At 39.7% G+C, this 17663-nt stretch overlaps 1 long non-coding RNA gene across 2 annotated transcripts; it reads right to left on the minus strand.

Moving 5' to 3' along the window:
• Positions 1-6068: 6068 nt before the first annotated feature.
• On the minus strand, positions 6069-17663 carry LOC116546646. Of its 2 annotated transcripts, none has more exons than XR_004266793.1 (5): positions 17607-17663; positions 15636-15707; positions 10390-10461; positions 7370-7441; positions 6069-6417 (listed from the first exon to the last, which is right to left on the minus strand). It is a non-coding gene; the product is annotated as an uncharacterized LOC116546646 (long non-coding RNA). The 2 variants fall into 2 exon arrangements; XR_004266794.1 differs by having other exon boundaries at positions 10386-10461.

The raw sequence follows: 17663 nt of genomic DNA on the forward strand, positions 1-17663 counted from the left end.
TGTGATCAACCTCTTCTTCCTATTCTAGATGGTTTTTCAGTGCCATTAACCTGTTTTGTAACACTTATATTCAATAAGATAATGCTACACAGAGAAAGAAAGAATGTGAGTGCCACATGACTGGTTAAGCATGGTTTCTCAAACTAGGGCTTTAAATATCCTTCATGCTTTTTTTGGCATTAAAACCTGTAAGATCACTGGTGGACTCTGTGCAAGTAGGCTACCCCCTGCTTCTATATCTTCCCCTGCCCACTTTCCTCCCAGCTATTAAAAATGACTGTAGGCTGAGTGCAGCAGCTTATGCCTGTAATCTCAGCACTTTGGGAGGCCTAAACAGAGGGATAGCCTGAGCCTAGGAGTTTGAGACCAGCCTGGGTAACATAGTGATAACCTGTTTCTATTAATGATAATAATAATAATAATAATAATGATGACTGTAAAGCAATAGGTAGCCAAATTAACTTAGCAAAGTTTGTCATCTTTCCTCTAAAATAATCTCACTCTCCAACGTTCCTTCCCTCTTGACAGCTCATCCATAGCCTTGAGCTCAGCTTTATCTCTGAATTAGGAAGCTCTTTTCCAAATGACATAAGGATCTTTGCATTTGACCCCAATAAAATCAAAACATAGGGTCACTCAATATTATCCTATATTCCTCCTGTTTGAGGGCATTCTTTTCTTGACTAAGGTTATGTCTGGACCATGGAGAGACTGAGTGGGAACTGACTCAACCGCTCAACTTTGAGGACTCTATAGCAACTCTTTTCCACAAACCAAATGATATGAATGTTTTTATTCATTTATATTTATGTTTCTACTTTTTAAAAGTTTTTCTGTAGAGATCAGGGGTCTCACTTTGTTACCCAGGCTGATCTTGAACTCCTGGAACTCAATCGATCCACCCGTCTCAGCCTCCTAAAGTGGTGGGATTACAGGCATTAGCCATCAAGCCTGGCCTCAAGTGTTTTTATATGCACAGTAGATGATCATTTCCATTTCTGATTTAAGTCGTTCATTTAATACATTAAACTAAGGTGCACTGACTCCCAGTCCATTGCCTTTTTGATATCTTTATGGGAATAAAATGTGGCAAGCTTTTAGCCTCAAAGACTGTCTCAGAGTCAAAGTTTAAGAAGTATTGCTCCAAATAATTTTTTAAAATATGCCTTATTAGAAGAGAAAATCTCAAATATTTTTGTACCAGCCTTTTGCTACAGAACAATGGGACAGAAAAAAGGTAGCTCACAAAATAAGGGAATATTTCTTGGCTGTTTTTTTTCTCTCTAAATTATTCTATATAGGTCCAGACAGATGGGTTATGTTTCCTTTCTATTAACTGAGGAGACAGAGATGAAAGGACTGGAGCATGTCATCACTGTCCTAGATGTACTGAAATCCTAGCAGCTTTAGCTGAAAAAATGTCCAAAGCAGGCCATGAAAATAAATTTAAATGACAAACTCCAAAATGATCTATGCTAGAATCCCAAGGCAGTCAGGGAAAGCTGGTTCCATGGAGGAAGGTAGTCAAAGAAATAAGAAGATGACCTAGACCCTCATCCAATATGTGTGATGTACTTGGGGAGAAAACAACCCCTTTCCTTTATTCATCTACATAGGTCTGTGAGCCATGAAAACACATCTCTCCATACCAAGCTCCTCAATACAAGACCTCTGACTGTATCATGTAAACCATTTTTCAGGGGCAGTCTAGAGAATCTGAAACGGTGAGCCTTTTTTTTTTTTTTTTTTTTTTTTGAGATGGAGTCTCACTCTGTTGCCCAGGCTGGAGTGCAGTGGCATGATCTTGGCTCACAGCAACCTCCACCTCCCAGGTTCAAGTGATTCTCCTGCCTCAGCCTTCAGAGTAGCTGAGATTATGGGTGTCTGTCACCACACCTGGCTAATTTTTGTATTTTTAGTAGAGATGGGGTTTCACCATGTTGGCCAGGCTGGTCTTGAACTCCTGAGCTTGAGTGATCTGCCCACCTCAGCCTCCCAAAGTATTGGGATTACAGGGATGAGCCACCATACCTGGCCATGAGCCTGTATCTTAAACTCTTGAGAATAATCTTGAAGAAGACTCCCTGGCAATGACGAATAACCAAGAATCAGGCAGACCTGGGTTTGAATTCTGGCTCTGTCACTTTCTGGTGAAGTGACTTGAGTAACAAACATGAACCTTTCTGGGTAGCATTTACAGCCCAAGGCAGTTTGAGGAATAAATGAGTATAGCGCCTAGCAGTGGGCTGGACACAGCACCTGATGGTGCTCAGCCATCATGATGTCACACCAGCACTGGCCAGTGAGCATAAACCCTGGGGATGCCCAGAAGTGGTACAGTCAGGAGCTCCAGAAGCATGGGATTCTCAGAGGGAAATGGAGGTCACTGCTCTAAAGGTCCTATTCAAGTTAGAAAGTAGGATACGATGCACACAAAGCCAAATTGTCATCATTCAGCTCCTATTACAGAGGAACTAAGAGCTGCATAGAAAATTACTTGCAAAGCTTGTAAGCAGCTCTGCCACTTAATAGCCATGTGAACCTAAGTAAATTACCCAGCATCTCTGAGTTTCAACTTCCTCATCTGCAAAATAGAAATGATAATAATATCCACATCACAGAGTTGTTGGAAAAATGAAAATGAGCTCTCATAGGAGGTAACATGTAGTGAACATTTATCATATGCCAAGCACTATTCTAAGAACTTCGGACATATTATCTCACTTGTATAAGCACTTAGGTGTCTAGAACATAAACAGCACCTAATAAATATAAGTGTTGAAAAACTGCTATGGGGCAGAGGAAGAAATGCTAAGCTTCTGCGAGAAGACAGCTTGTTACACAGGGGAGAAGAATAAATTGCAGTGAGAGAAGAAAAGTGTAAGAGTTGCCAGGTGTGACAATCTCAAGACTTTTCAACCATTATAAAAAGCCACCCTAAATCACCCCAAAGGACAGACCCGAGTTGTTCTTTTTGTCTTTAATGTTTATGCCTCTCTGTTCCAGTTCATACCAAAACGTGATGACAATACCCTCAACTGTGCAAACTTTTGTGCATCTACCGCTGTGTAAAGGAAGCTGATGTCAGCAGACTGGGGGGATCAACAAGGCATGTTTGTGACTGAAGCTCAATTTGCCATCACAGTGTGGCCGCACCTACATCACTGATATTCTAATAGTGGGATAAAGCCTGGATTTTCCTCTTATTCTCTCTTTGTGCTTACATTCTTGGCATGATATTGATGTGCCACAGACAAGCCAGCATGTGAGTGTGCTCTATCTGAATAAAGCATAGCCTTTCTACATTGCAAAGTCATCCAGTTTCTAAAATTATGGAGTTTGTATTGTTAGAACCAATGAAATGACGAAGAATTTTTAAAGATAAGCCATCAGACTAGACCTGTGTATGAAAATGAAGGAGAAGCACTTTAAAGTCAGGGAAAAAATATAAACATACTTAACATTTAGGATGATCAACCATTGCTGGTTTTCCATAAACCATTTCATTCATGATTTCATCTGTAAGAGATATGATTATTGCTACCATTCAGAGGGGGACTTTGATAGCTTCCTGGTCCTTCTTGCTTGGATGCCTTGCAAATAAATGCCCTCCTTTCCCCAATACAAACCCTTGATATAGCTGTTTGGCTTTACTGCGCTTGGGCCAGCAGAACCCAGTTAAGTCCACTAATAAGCTCTTGGTATGCCTTTGAGATGGATTTCAGATTCAAAATAGACTGATCCTACCACACTAACTTGGCCAGTCAGTATTTGTCAATAACATAGATGCTTCATTCAAGAAATTACTGGGTTGTAACTTTTGGAACCCAGGGGCGATTTCAGAATTTTGTGGGGTCTGAACCTTATCTAATGAAAACATAAAAAATCATGAATACAAAATTTGCCAGGCGCCCTCCCAGAACATTGGAAGGGGCCTGTGCAAGTGAGAAATCCTGAAGCTTAGGCTCTTTTCAATTCACCATCAATCCACCACAGCTGGGACCTCTTTTTTTTCTTCGAACTTATGTAATGCAGGAAGATACTTTCTTTCAACTTATAAACACCACAGAATGGTGCCTTATTGGTCATAAAGCTACTTGGCAATTTGCCTTTGGAACAAAATGCAATGGAGCTATATGTCACATATGCCAAATATGACTGCAATGTAGCTTTGTGTACTAGAAAAATTTGACTCCAAACAAAGGAGCCCAGCCCCCAACATACACTTGCTGTGTTGAGACCGTTGTGTCAATCTTTGAAAGTAACTGTGGCTTAGGTTTGAAGGGTACAGCCCTATTCTGTTTATATGAAATGAGTAGTAATTTCCAATATCAGCTAGCTCTGATTTTTCTCATCACCATGAAGCAAATGCCTTTTTCTGTTGTTTAAGATGAACACAGAAACTAGAGATAAGCCAGGTGCTGTCTCCTCGAGTCTTTCTTAACCCACCACCCATTCCTACTTTGTCCTCCCCTTGTCACCCTGCTGTACAGATTCCAGCATGGCTCTCCTATGTTTTCCCAAAAGCATCTGCTTCCTCTTTGAGGTATGAAAGTCCCCATCTTGGTGTGTCTTTGAGATGGATTTTGTACCCCCAGGACTCAGTACAGTACCTGGCACAAATGGACATGGCACTGAGTGAATGTTTTTGAGTGAGTTCATTCATTTTAATCAGCTGTGATTCCAGCGTTTTCTCGGTGTTGCCTACATAATTGTAGTGAAGCTGGCCAGATTATTATTTTTTTTGAGACCGAGTCGAACCCTGTTGCCCAGGCTGGAGTGCGATGGCATGATCTCGGCTCACTGCAACTTCTGCCTCCTGGGTTCAAGTGATTCTCCTGCCTTAGCCTCCTGAGTAGCTGGGATTACAGGCACCTGCCGCCACACCCAGCTAATTTTGTACTTTTAGTAAAGATGGGGTTTAACCATGTTGGTCAGGCTGGTCTTGAACTCCTGACCTTAGGTGATCCACCCACTTCAGTCTACCAAAGTGCTGGGATTACAGGCATGAGCCACTGCTCCTGGCTACCAGATTCTTATGAGGGACTCCCAGTGTTATAAAGTGCTTAGTAACGGTGGTGAGTTTAAGACATTTTATTAATGCTATCTACACCTCTTGGTGGAGTGACCTAATGAGCCTGTTCTCCAATGTGAGGGCAAAAGAAAAACAGACCCTCAGTGTCTTTTTCCTAAGTTAGGCATCAGCAAATTAAGGAGGACAGAGAGGAGCATCTGCAGAAACTGTTGCTCTAGTCAAGACACTTCCTGAACACCTCCCTCTACCTCAAAATGAACTGTGTGAAACTAGATTTCTGAAATACAAGAGAGGTGGAAAGTTCTTTCTAAAGTCAGATGTAAAGGAGAATCTTCACCTTGAGCCTAAAGCCCCCTTCAGGGCATTGAACATACCCACTCTGATTTGCCGGTTATGTTATACAGAGAAATCACAGAATTTTTGAGCTGCAAGGGAATAAAATTTGTATTTATGGTCAAAGAGTAGTCAGGAAAGTATATGGAATTAAGCTATGGTGATGTATTTTCTTTACAAATTGTTTTTTGCACCATAAATTAACATAAACACCATTTTGGCTGGGTGTGGTGGCTCACACCTGTAATCCCAACACTTTGGGAGGCTGAGGGGGGCGGATCACCTGAGGTCACAGGAGTTCAAGACTAGCCTGGTGGAGGTTGGAGGACAGTGGCACAATCTCGGCTCACTGCAATTTCCGACTGCTGGGTTCAAGCCATTCTCATGCCTCAGCCTCCCGAGTAGCTGGGATCACAGGAACATACCACTACATCCTGCTAATTTTTGTCTTTTTAGTAGAGACAGGTTTTGTCATGTTGGTCAGGCTGGTCTCAAACTCCTGTGACCTCAGGTGATCCAGCCGCCTCGGCCTCCCCAAGTGCTGGGATTACAGGTGTCAGCCACCATACCTGGCCCTACACTTTGGATTTAACTTTGATTCCTGCTCACATGCACAGTTTCTAACTGCTTAAATGTCTGCAACATTTAGCTACAAGGAAGGAAGCTTAACACAAAGTCCTCCAGGGAGCCACCACGCCTGTCAACAAGGCTAATTTGAGGGTCATTTGTTTGATGCCTTTTCTTGCCCATGCCAAAGGTCAGAGCTAGGAAAAGCAGAGCAAGTCATATATAAGCTATGTAAGTCTCTTGGCCTTTGTACTTTAGTTTCCCCATTTGAGAAAAACGAATGGATCTTAAGACATACTTTTCAGAGTTCGTAATGGGCTTATACCCAGCTAACCAATAATTGTATGAGGTTTTCACATGTAAATAGTTGTTTACACGTATTCATTTTCTATTTCACTTACAAATTGTGTAAAAACTGCATTCCATGCCAGGCCTGAAATGTTCCAAAGCTCAGTTCTGTGAGTAAATTGCAACCAAGATTTCTACAAAAAAAGACACAAGCCAAAGGAAAAAAAACATTATTTCAGAACATTTATTATTTGCCATGATTCTAATTTACATAGGATGGAACATAACCTCAATCCTTTTTCTGTGCACTAAAGAAATCTCACTGTGGATGATACTAGCTAATGATTTATACTTTAACATTGCACATGTGGTACATTAGATACAAAACAGTGAATGCTCAGTAAATACTTGTGTTTAGTGATCGTTATTTCTCTGGAACAGGATTTCACAACTTCAGTGCCATTGACATTTTGGTCTCTATAACTCTGCCACCAGCCTCGGTGGCTCAAGCCTTAATCCCAGAACTTTGGGAGGCCAAGGCGGGCGGATCATGAGGTGAGGAGTTTGAGACCAGCTTGACCAACATGGTGAAACTCCATCTCTACTAAACATACAAAAAATTAGCTGGGCGTGGTGGTGGGTACCTATAATCCCAGCTACTTGGTAGGCTGAGGCAGGAGAATTGCTTGAACCTGGGAGGTAGAGGCTGTGGTGAACTGCGAGCGCGCCACTGTATTCCAGCCTGGGTGACAAAGCGAGACTCTGTCTCAAAAAAAAGAAAACAAAACTCTTTGCTGTGGGGGTTTATCTTGTACCCTGGAGGATATTTAGCAGCATCTCTGGCCTCTGCCCACCAGATGCCAGGAGCACACCCACAGTTTTGTCAACCAAAACTGTCTCTGGACATTGCCAAATGTCACCTGAGTACAAAAATCACACCAGTTGAGAACCACTGCTCTCTGATAATTCACTATGATCTGTGTAATAATGTTCACACTAATCTTTGCTAGAGACAAAAAGGATTTGCTATATAATTTTAGTTAACTTTCTACTGGTAAAATTTTAATCATATTTCAAAATGAATAGCAAAGAGGTTTATAATTAAGTTTTATAAAAATTCCAAATCAAGTTTTCTTTGTAACTTACATAGACTGTAAAAATGGTAGTGATTCAAATGTATGTCTTTCAATAGACTGTATTTTATTGCAGGATAAATCTCTAGGAAAAGTAAAAGGAAAATATTGCCTTGATTAGTTATTAGATGTCAAATTAGTATGAATAAATAGCAAGAGTTTAGAATAGTATTGAATACACAGTTTTCATCTAAGCTCTAAACGTTTGGATGTGTATTTAAACTGTCCAGAGCTCCTAACCCTGCCTGTACCTCTCCTGGAGTCTTACCTTCATGGTCTTAATAAATAAAATATACAACTATAGATCTTGATAGACTTTGGGATAAATTATTCCTGAGAGCAGTAGACTTGATTAGATGCCTTTTTGTAGTCTCATCAAATCCCAGATTATGAGCTCAAAGTTTTTATCTCTACATATAGTTTCCAATATTAAAAGGAATAGTTTCACATTTATATACCTTCCTAGTTTAGGTCTGTTTTCCTAAGCCAGTTCAATATCAGAAGAAATAAAAGACATCCTTTCACATCATTTGGAAGGAAGTCAACCCTTTAAAACATAACTTTGAACTAATTCAAATCATATTAACAGAATTTCTATGATATTAATAGAAATTCATTTTTGGCTTTATATTGCTTTAATATTTCATGGAAGCAATTTCTTCAGTTATATAGTGATGGGGCAACAAAAACAACATGGAACTGGATTTTCACTTTTTGAATAAAAACCGGTATAGTCAACACCCATTCTTGACGACAGCTGGCTCTCTTATTTTTATTGATTCCACTTGTCAGCTTGTCCCTCCCTCTTTACTTGGATGGTGTAATGTTGTCTGGCTGATGTCTCCATCTCTGGTCTCTCCCTTCCTAAACTACCCTATACACAGTCATCATATAAACTCTCCAGAAGTGGCTTGCAAAGACCAGCATCTCCTGGGAAATTATTGAAGATGCAAATTCTTGATCCCACTCTAGACGAACTGAATCAGTAATTATGAGGGTGGAGTCCAGAACTGAGTTCTAACGTGCCCTCCCAGTGATTGTGAGGCAGATCTATCTTACAGCACTGCTGTGATAACACGGTTCCCCACGATGGCTCCTGAGCCTGGCATTCAAAGCCCTAGAAGATCTGGCTCCAATTTCCTACTCTCCCTCCTTGTACTCTACAGGTACTCATGGCATTCCTCAAATACACTCCGGTGTTTTGGCCTTCTCCCATTTTCCTTTTGCAAGTTTAGAATATTTTCCCCAAGATGTCTGTCCAATGTTACACAATGGCCCTTCAAAGTCCTATTCAAATGGCATTGTTCTAGCGACACCTTCCTGGGGCCAAATTGAAGTCATTTTCCCCCTCTTCTATGCTCCAGAAACAATTTATCCCTCCTAGTGCCCACATTTATTTCTTCTTTTTAAATGTAGTTATTTTTCATCCCGTTTCTTCCAAGCATAAACTCCTTGAAAGCATGGACTAGGTCTTGTTCATCTGCATTGCCCACCATGTTTAAAACTGACACATGGAAATAAAGCAAACTCAAATATTTGAAAAAAAATGGATAGCTGGGGGAGTGAGTAGTGCGTAGAAGGAAAATGACTATTTTAAAGGAAATGTTGTTTTATTACTTTGTGGCCTCTGTAGCACTTTGGCATCCACTTGAGGGTCTTTATACCCACTTTCCTTAAGCCTTCTACATTTGAAAGAATCTGTTTGCAAAAGAGCATCACCAATGAGCTTAATAAGGATTAATGATATGCACACCTCTGGACCATGGACAGAGGATAAGAATCAAGCTTTCATAGCAGTGAACATAGAATCTTCTCATCTCTAAACAGACAGAAATACTATGCAGTTATCCCTCCCTTGGAAACAGGTTTGAGGAGATAGTTATTTTGTAATTATTGAAGACTTAGGGGCATTTCTGACACACTCACTTAGTGTAAACATTTGTAGTTATACCACTTGACCATCATTTTAAACATCTATTTTAATATAACCATTCCTAAAATGAAATCCTTAATACCAGTCTATTCTCTTGGTCACTTAATATTCTGGATAATATTATTTATATAATTCAGCTGATTTTTTAGTATTTAAATGCTAATTTAATTCAAATTAAATTACCAAAAAATTCTGGATTGATGATGTTCAAATGAATGTAGGTAGTCTATATTTTCTTCTCTTTCAGGCAACAATGTGAAGTTAACTTTAATTCATTTCGTCCTACTAAACCAACTTTCTCAAATCTTTTTTTGGAAAGGTCAGGTAGTAAATATTTCAGGCTTTGTGGGCCACATATGATCTCTGTTGCATATTTCTCTTTGTTTCTTTTCTGTTTCTTTCATAGTCCTTTAAAAATGCAAAAACCGGCCAGGTTCAGTGGTTTACGCCTGTAATCCCAGCACTTTGGAAGGCTGAGGTGGGCGATCATCATGAGATCAGGAGATCAAGACCGTCTGGGCCAACATGGTGAAACCCAGACTCTACTAAAAATGCAAAAAAATTAGCTGGGCGTGGCAGTGCATACCTGTAGTCCCAGCTACTCGGGAGGCTGAGGCAGGAGAATTGCTCGAACCCAGGAGGCAGAGATTGCAGTGAGCCGAGATCGAGCCACTGCACTACAGCCTGGGCGACAGTGTGGGACTCCGTCTCAAAAAAAAAAAAAAAAAAAAGCAAAAACCATTAACTTAATGGGCTATTTAAAAATAGACCCTAGATTAGATTTGATCTCTTGGTTGTAGACTGAATATAAGAAGATGGTATGTGAAAAGTTATAAAACAAGGTTCATATGAGTGCAAATCACTGCTCAGATTCACCATGTGAATTCTTTTCTGTCTGTATTTTGTCTATCTAATTTAAAAATTGAAAATGCATAGGAAATAACTAATGCTACAGACAGGCTAAGACCCTATATAAACTTACAGAATTAAAGAATTTTGTTCCTGGAAGAAATCTTAGAGATTATCTAATTTGATCTCCTTATTCATTTTATAGATAATATGACTAAAAACTCATAAATAGGATTAACTAACTAACTTACAAATACTGGAGGGACAGCAGGCCTTCAAATGAATCCTTATGTAATTCAGTCAAATAATTTTCACTGAGAATTCTGGAAAATGAAAAAGTTATTTCTAGATTAAAATGCAAAGTACAACTATTTGCTACACAGGACTATCTCCTATATGTGGAGGAAAGCTGGGTAATGGTAATTTCAAGATGGTATCTGCTCTGCTTTCATTAAAACCTTTCCTTACATTTTCATTTTTGTGTCCATCTCTCTCCACCACCACCAGCACACACACACATGCACACACACACACAAGCATGCACACACACACAAGCACACCCTACCCACTCTTCCCACCAAATTGGATATTCAATGCCTCCTCTCTAAATCACAAAGTCCCTGTTAGAATCCAACTCTGGGTGGCACCAAGATCAGCAGAACCTCCATTTCCTCCTCTCTTTTCCCAAACCTTATTATGAAAGCCCCACATGGAACTATGTCAGGGCTGCAAGTGAAGCCATTCAACATTTTTCCCCATTAAAAAAATTTGAGAACTACAATATGCATAAAGTACATATAATATAAATGTTGTTTATATTTAATTTCTGAGACAGGGTCTCACTCTGTTGCCCAGACTAGTCTCAAACATCTGGATCAAGTGATCCTCCTGTCTCAGCCTCCCAAAGTGTTGCAATTGCAGATGTGAGCCACCTCACCTGGCCAAATATTCAGTTTAATAATTACAAAGCAGATACCCATGTAACATCGTTAGAAAAGATCACCGCTAGCATCCCAGAAGCCCCCAGTGTGCCCCTTTCCAATCATAAACCTCTCTCTAATCCTTATAGGTAACCAATATCCTGACTTTTGTAATAATTTTCTTGCTTTTAAAATGTAGTTCTGACCTAGCATGGTGGATCATGACTATCATTCCAGCACTTTGGGAAGTCAAGGTGGGTGAATCACCTGAGGTCAGGAGTTCAAGACCAGCCTGGCCAACATGGTGAAACTCTGTCTCTACTAAAAATACAAAAATCAGCTGGGTGTGGTGGCAGGCACCTGTAATTCCAGCCACCTAGGAGGCTGAGGCAGGAGAATTGCTTAAACCTGGGAGGTGGAGGTTAGAGTGAGCTGAGATTGCACCATAGCACTCCAGCCTGGGTGACAAGAATGAAATTCTGTCTCAAAAAATAAATAAATAAGAAATAAAATGTAGTTCTGGCTAGGCATGGTGGCTCACACTTGTAATTCTAGCACTTTGGGAGGCCAAGAAGGGAGGCTTGCTTGAGCTCAGGAGTTCAAGACAAGTCTGAGTAATACAGCAGGACCTCCTCTCTAGAAAAATTTAAAAATTAGTTGGGCATGTTGGCATCACCTATAGTCCCAGCTACTAGAGAGGTTCAGATGGGAGGATCACTTGAGCATGGGAAGTCCAGGCTGCAGTGAGCCGTGTTTGCACCACTGCAGACCCTGTCTCAAAAATAAATAAAATAAAATGAAATGAAATGTATTTTACCTATTATGTGTCAGTCACAAACAACATAGTTTAGCTTTGCCTCTTGAACATTATGTAAATGAAATCATATTATACATATTATTTTCCGTATCACTTCTTTCACTCAATAATCTGTAGTTTTAAGATGTATGTTGCTGAGGCTGGTTCAAGACCTGTGTTGTGCTTCCAATAAAGTAGTCACTAGCTACATTTGGCTAGTGATAGTGGCTAATGCAATATCTTTAGTGGCTAATGAATCTTTAGATAGTGGCTAATGAATCCTTAATTTCAATCATTTTAATTATTTTTAAATTTCAAAGCTGACACTCAATGCAGTTGTTAGAAAATGTATGTTTGCAATAATTTGGGCATATGATGCTACTTTTTCAACTGCAAATTTTATGAAATCTAAATATAGATTAAGGTTTTTTGTTTTTTTTTTAAGATGGGGTTTCACCATATTGGTCAGGCTGGTCTCGAACTCCTGGCCTCAGGTGATCTGCCCACCTCAGCCTCCCAAAGTGCTGGGATTACAGGTGTGAGTGTTTTTGTTTTTGAGATGGAGTTTCGTTCATCAGTCAGGCTAGAGTCCAATGGTGCGATCTTGGCTCACTGCAACCTCCACCTCCTGGGTTCAAGCAATTCTTACACCTCAACCACCCGAGTAGCTGGGATTACGGGTGCCCGCCATCACACCCAGTTAATTTTTGTATTTTTAGAGGAGATGAGGTTTTGCCATATTGGCCAGGCTGGCCTCAAACTTCTGACCTCAGGTGATCCACCTGCCTCAGCTTCCCAGAGTGCTGGGATTACAGGCATGAGCTACCTAGCATCCAGCCAGATTAAGTATTATTAACTTTCTCCCTAGATTTCTCAGTAGAACAGATTAAGTTTTTTTGATAAAAATTTAACAACCAAATTTAGATTTCGGTTAAAAAAAGTTAGTATCGAAAAAAGAATGTAAACTCCACAATTAATTTTTACACTAATTACATGTAGAAATGATACCACTTTGGATATTTTGAAGACTTAGTATGAAAATAGACTATCTCGTTAATAGCATAATGATAACATGTTGAAAGGATAATATTTTGCATACATGGGTGAAATAAAATATACTAATATGTTTCACCTGTTTCCTTTTTAGTTTTATTTTTTAAGTGACTACCAGAAAAGTTAAAATTATGTATGTGGCTTGCATTAGGTTTCTAATGAATAATGCTGCTGTAGAGTATTCCATTGAATGATTATACTGCAATGTACTGATTCATCTACTGTGGATGGATGCTGAGATTTTTCTAATTTTTACTTATTACAAACAATGCTGCTTTGAACATTCTTATACTTGTATCCTGATAACATTTTTGCCTGAGTTTCTCTAGAATGTAATAATAAGGGTACAAAATTGCTTTCCTAAAAAGCTGTGCTATTTCAAGTGGCAGATTGAGAAAATGCCAGGTCTCTACCATCCAACCGCTACCAAATCCCTAAAAATTATAGAACAGAAATAATTTTAAAATCCACAACCTTAGCTCAAAATGTGGAAGCAGTTCTACAAATGCTCCTTTATCAGAAACACTCAGTTATTGGTTGGGGCAGGGTAGTAGGAGAAGCCAGAGGCACATCAATCCCATATCCTTCTTCCTTGGGCCAGGCAGCAAAGAGTGTCTTCCTCCAGGCAGGAACAATTGTCTGAAAGTGGGCAGCGTCCTGTAACCCTGGAGGAAGGGTGTACACTCACTTACTAGCCATCTCCCACACTTTCCTTATTCTCAGAAGACTCCATCTGGAACACTACCCCCAGAGAATCGCACCTCTCCTCTAGAGCTAAAAAGCAGAATTGTCCGGTTCTAGTTTTTTTTCTTTTTTTCCTATCAATAAGATATCAGACAAGAGTGGGGGAAACTATTTTAAAGTGACCATAATTCCTCTTCTTAGATTACTATGATTGTCTTTTTTTGTTTTGTTTTGTTTTTGAGACAGAGTCTTACTCTGTTGCCCAGGCTGGAGTGCAGTGGTGCCATCTTGGCTCACTGCAACCTCCACCTCCCAGGTTCAAGCAATTCTCTTGCCTCAGCTTCCCAAGTAGATGGGATCACAGGCACCCACCACCATGCCTGGCTAATTCATGTATCTTTAGCAGAGATGAGGTTTTGCCATATTGGCCAGGCTAGTCACAAACTCCTGACCTCAGGTGATCCACCCACCTCGGCCACCCAAGGTGCTGGGATTACAGTTGCGAGCCACTGCGCCCAGCATGTGTTTTATTTTTAATTTAGAATTCACGTATGACTTGTCTATATAATATAATTACATTAGTTCAATGTAAGTTGAACTAATGATGTGACACACAAACTCTTGTGAAAAATATCAGTTACTTCTAATGTAAGCATTTTTTCCAAAATCATTTATGTGTCTAAACTAATTCCTTCTATAAATCAGTAAGAAAATAATAAAACAATTCTACAGGAAAATGAACAAAGGACAGAAAGCTCAGAGAAGAAACACAAATGTTCAATAAACATATAAAGGTATTTAATTAAATTTATGAGTAATCAGAAAAATTCAAATTTAGATAGAATCCCTTTTATTCACCCATAACATCAGCAAAAAGTTGGAGAATACCCAGTGGTGAAAAAGTGTGGGGAAATCAATGCTGTCGTATTCTACTGACAACAGAGTAAGTTGGCACAACATTTTTGAGGGCAATTACAATTTTATGTCTGCATAGTCATAAATACCCCATACCCCAACAATTCCATTTCTAGATATTTATTCTACAGGAATGATTTCCCATGTTCACAAAGAAGCATGTGTAGGGATTTCATTGCAGCAATGGACATAACAGGAAAACTAAACGTAATCTAAACATTCATCAATGGGGGAATTATTAAATAAACTATGATGCATCCATACTATGGATTATGCAGGAGTTTAAATGAATGGGGTAACCCTCTAAGTGCTGGGAAGGAAAGAAATCTAAGGCATATCATGAAGTGAAAGGATCAAGTTACAAGATGTTACCACTTTTTAAAAACCACACAACAAATCTATTTTGCTTTATGTAAATATGTATGTAGGCAATGGGAAAAAGTCTGGAAGGATATATACTAAATGCAGGGTAGTGTTACCTCAGGGATGAGGGTGTAGGGCACAAGGAGGGTTTTTGTTACATCTGTTATTTCATTTTTATACATTAAAAATAAAATCATGGGCTGGGGGTGGTGGCTCATGCTTGTAATACCAGCACTTTGGGAGGCCAAGGTGGGAGGATCAGTTGAGCCCAGGAGTTCGAGACCAGCCTAAGCAGCATAGGGAGACCCTGTCTCTACAAAAAATATAAAATTAGGTGGGCGTGCTGGGATGCACTTGTGGTCCAAGATACTTCGGAGACTGAGGTGGGGGATCTCTTGAGCCCGGGAGGCAGAGGCTGCAGTGAACTGTGATTGTGCCACTGTACTCCAGCCTGGGGAACAAAGTAAGACCCTGTCTCTGGAGAAAAAAAAAAAGAAAAGAGAGAGAGGAAAAAAAGGGAATATAATCATGTATTATTTGGATGATAAAAAATAAATTTAAAGAGGCCATAAAATGGCCTCTTACTTTAAAGAGAGTTCACCAAATTTAATTCTAAAATAACCATAGGATTGCAATCAACAGAGGTTGATTTGGGGTATGGAGGGGAAATACCTTTTCTCAGAAGTACAGACCTCAAAATTCTGGACCAAGAAGGATCTTACAATGCAGTTAGTTTTTTTGTCATATTTGGAGAGAATATACTCACAGTTTCTCGGTCCAACGGAATGCCTTCCATACCTTTCCATCAATGTAAGAAATATAGTTTCCTTGGAAATTTCTGTAAAGAAACACAGTTTATATCCTTGAATAGGTAGGAAAAGAATGAACAGGATAAGAAAAAGAATCATGGCAACCTTGTCAGGGATATTCAGTTACAGAAAATAACACCTGCCTTCTAATTTCCAGAGCTATCAGGTTCTCAGTTTGCACAATTAATCAAGAAATAATGTGGGGCCACTGGCACAAATGATGAGGCATCTCCCAAAGCTTAACTTCCTATCCGTCCAATCTCTTAGACAGATGATGCCAGTTAATTACTTTGAATGTAAGTATTTCATACAAAAGCACTTATGTGTCTAAACAACTTCTTCTACAAATCAATACAAAGATGGTAAATAATTCAACAGAAAATGGGCAAAAGCTTATCATTATCAACAAATAAGAAGAAAGAAGCCCTATGCCAGGTAACACCAAAGCTTTGGCCCAGTGCCCTCTGCTGAAACATCCTAGGATTTTTCTTTCCACTTCTATTACAACCGATCTGATTTAGCCCCTTCACACTTTACTCTTAGGTTTTGCTAGACCTTTCTATTTGTCTCCCTGAATTAAGGTTTCTCCTCTAAGGCACTCTACATATGGATTCTAAAATAATCCTTTGCATGTCTACACTTGAACATAAAGCAAAAAACAAAATAAAATAATCTTCCTGTTTTAATCATTTCATCTCTCTTGCTTGGAAACTTTCAATGGCTTTCCATATCTCACTATGTAACTTTCAAATTCCTCTAGCTGATAATCAAGGTTTTACACAATCATATCTTCATTGTTCCCTCATGTGATTCTGTGCAGCAAGATGGGTCTAAATTCCAACCATACCTGTAGCCATGCCTTTGCCTAGACTATACTCCCATTTTTTCTTTTTCTATTTAACAAATTATAGCTACTCTTTAAGACCCAAGTAAAGTTTTAGCTTATCCATGTAGCTTTCCCTGACCTCCACATCTCAAGGATCACATATTCTGGTAAATTCTAGCACCGATGTTCTGCATTATCTTTTAGTACTTAAGTATATATACCTTCCTTTTTATGCCTATTCTCTCCCTTCCTTCCTATCATTTTCATGTTCTGGAGATGGTAGCATACTTGGCCCTGGGTTGGACACAAAACAAGTGCTACAGATAGAAAGCCAGGGACAAAGATGAGTTCTGGACAAAACTAAAGGACTGAGTAATCATGTTAACAACCAACACTCCTACATATGCTAGGCACTGATGCAAGTATTTCATGTATTCACTCACCTGAATTTTGCAACAATCCTGTGAAATGGTAACTAGCATAATCCCCAGTTTAAAGATGAGGAAGGGCCGGGCATGGTGGCTCACGCCTGTAATCTAAACACTTTGGAGGCCAAGGCGGGTGGATCACCTGAGGTCGGGAGTTCAAGACCAGCCTGACCAACATGGTGAAACCCTGTCTTTAAAATAAAAAATAAATAAATAAAGATGAGGAAACTGAATCACAGAGCAGAATAACCTGCTCTGGGTCACCAAGCTAATAAATGATAGACCTGGGTTCAAACCCAGGCAGCCTGGCTCCAGAATCAACTCTTAAGCACTTAGAGCATCATCACTGAGATGGGGAGAGGGACAGGCTGCTGTAAATAGGGTGAAGTGAAAATGGGAGGAGAGCAACAGTTAAGCAATGATGTGATGAGGCTAAATAAAAATAGATAAGAAAACGAGTAAGGGTAAAACACTAGAGTAAAAGTAAAAGACTGGAGAAGGGGCCTAACAGTAAAGGAGAATGAGGAGAAGGAAGAGTGGACAAGCAAAGGTGGGAGCAGAAAGTCAGCTGTCAGTATGGTTTGGGGAGATAAGGAAGGCCCAGGAAGGCCTCCAGGAAAAGTCTGCCATGTCAGGCAGGACACAGAGGACAATGGAGGAAAGGTGATGCTTACAAGATAGTGAAGGTGCCATTGTAGGTGTTGGGCTCTGGCACAGGCACGTGGCGGAGC

The sequence above is a fragment of the Sapajus apella genome, unplaced genomic scaffold (assembly GCF_009761245.1).
Source record: "Sapajus apella isolate SASKATOON/1434 unplaced genomic scaffold, GSC_monkey_1.0 scaffold1182, whole genome shotgun sequence".
Lineage (NCBI taxonomy): Eukaryota > Metazoa > Chordata > Mammalia > Primates > Cebidae > Sapajus > Sapajus apella.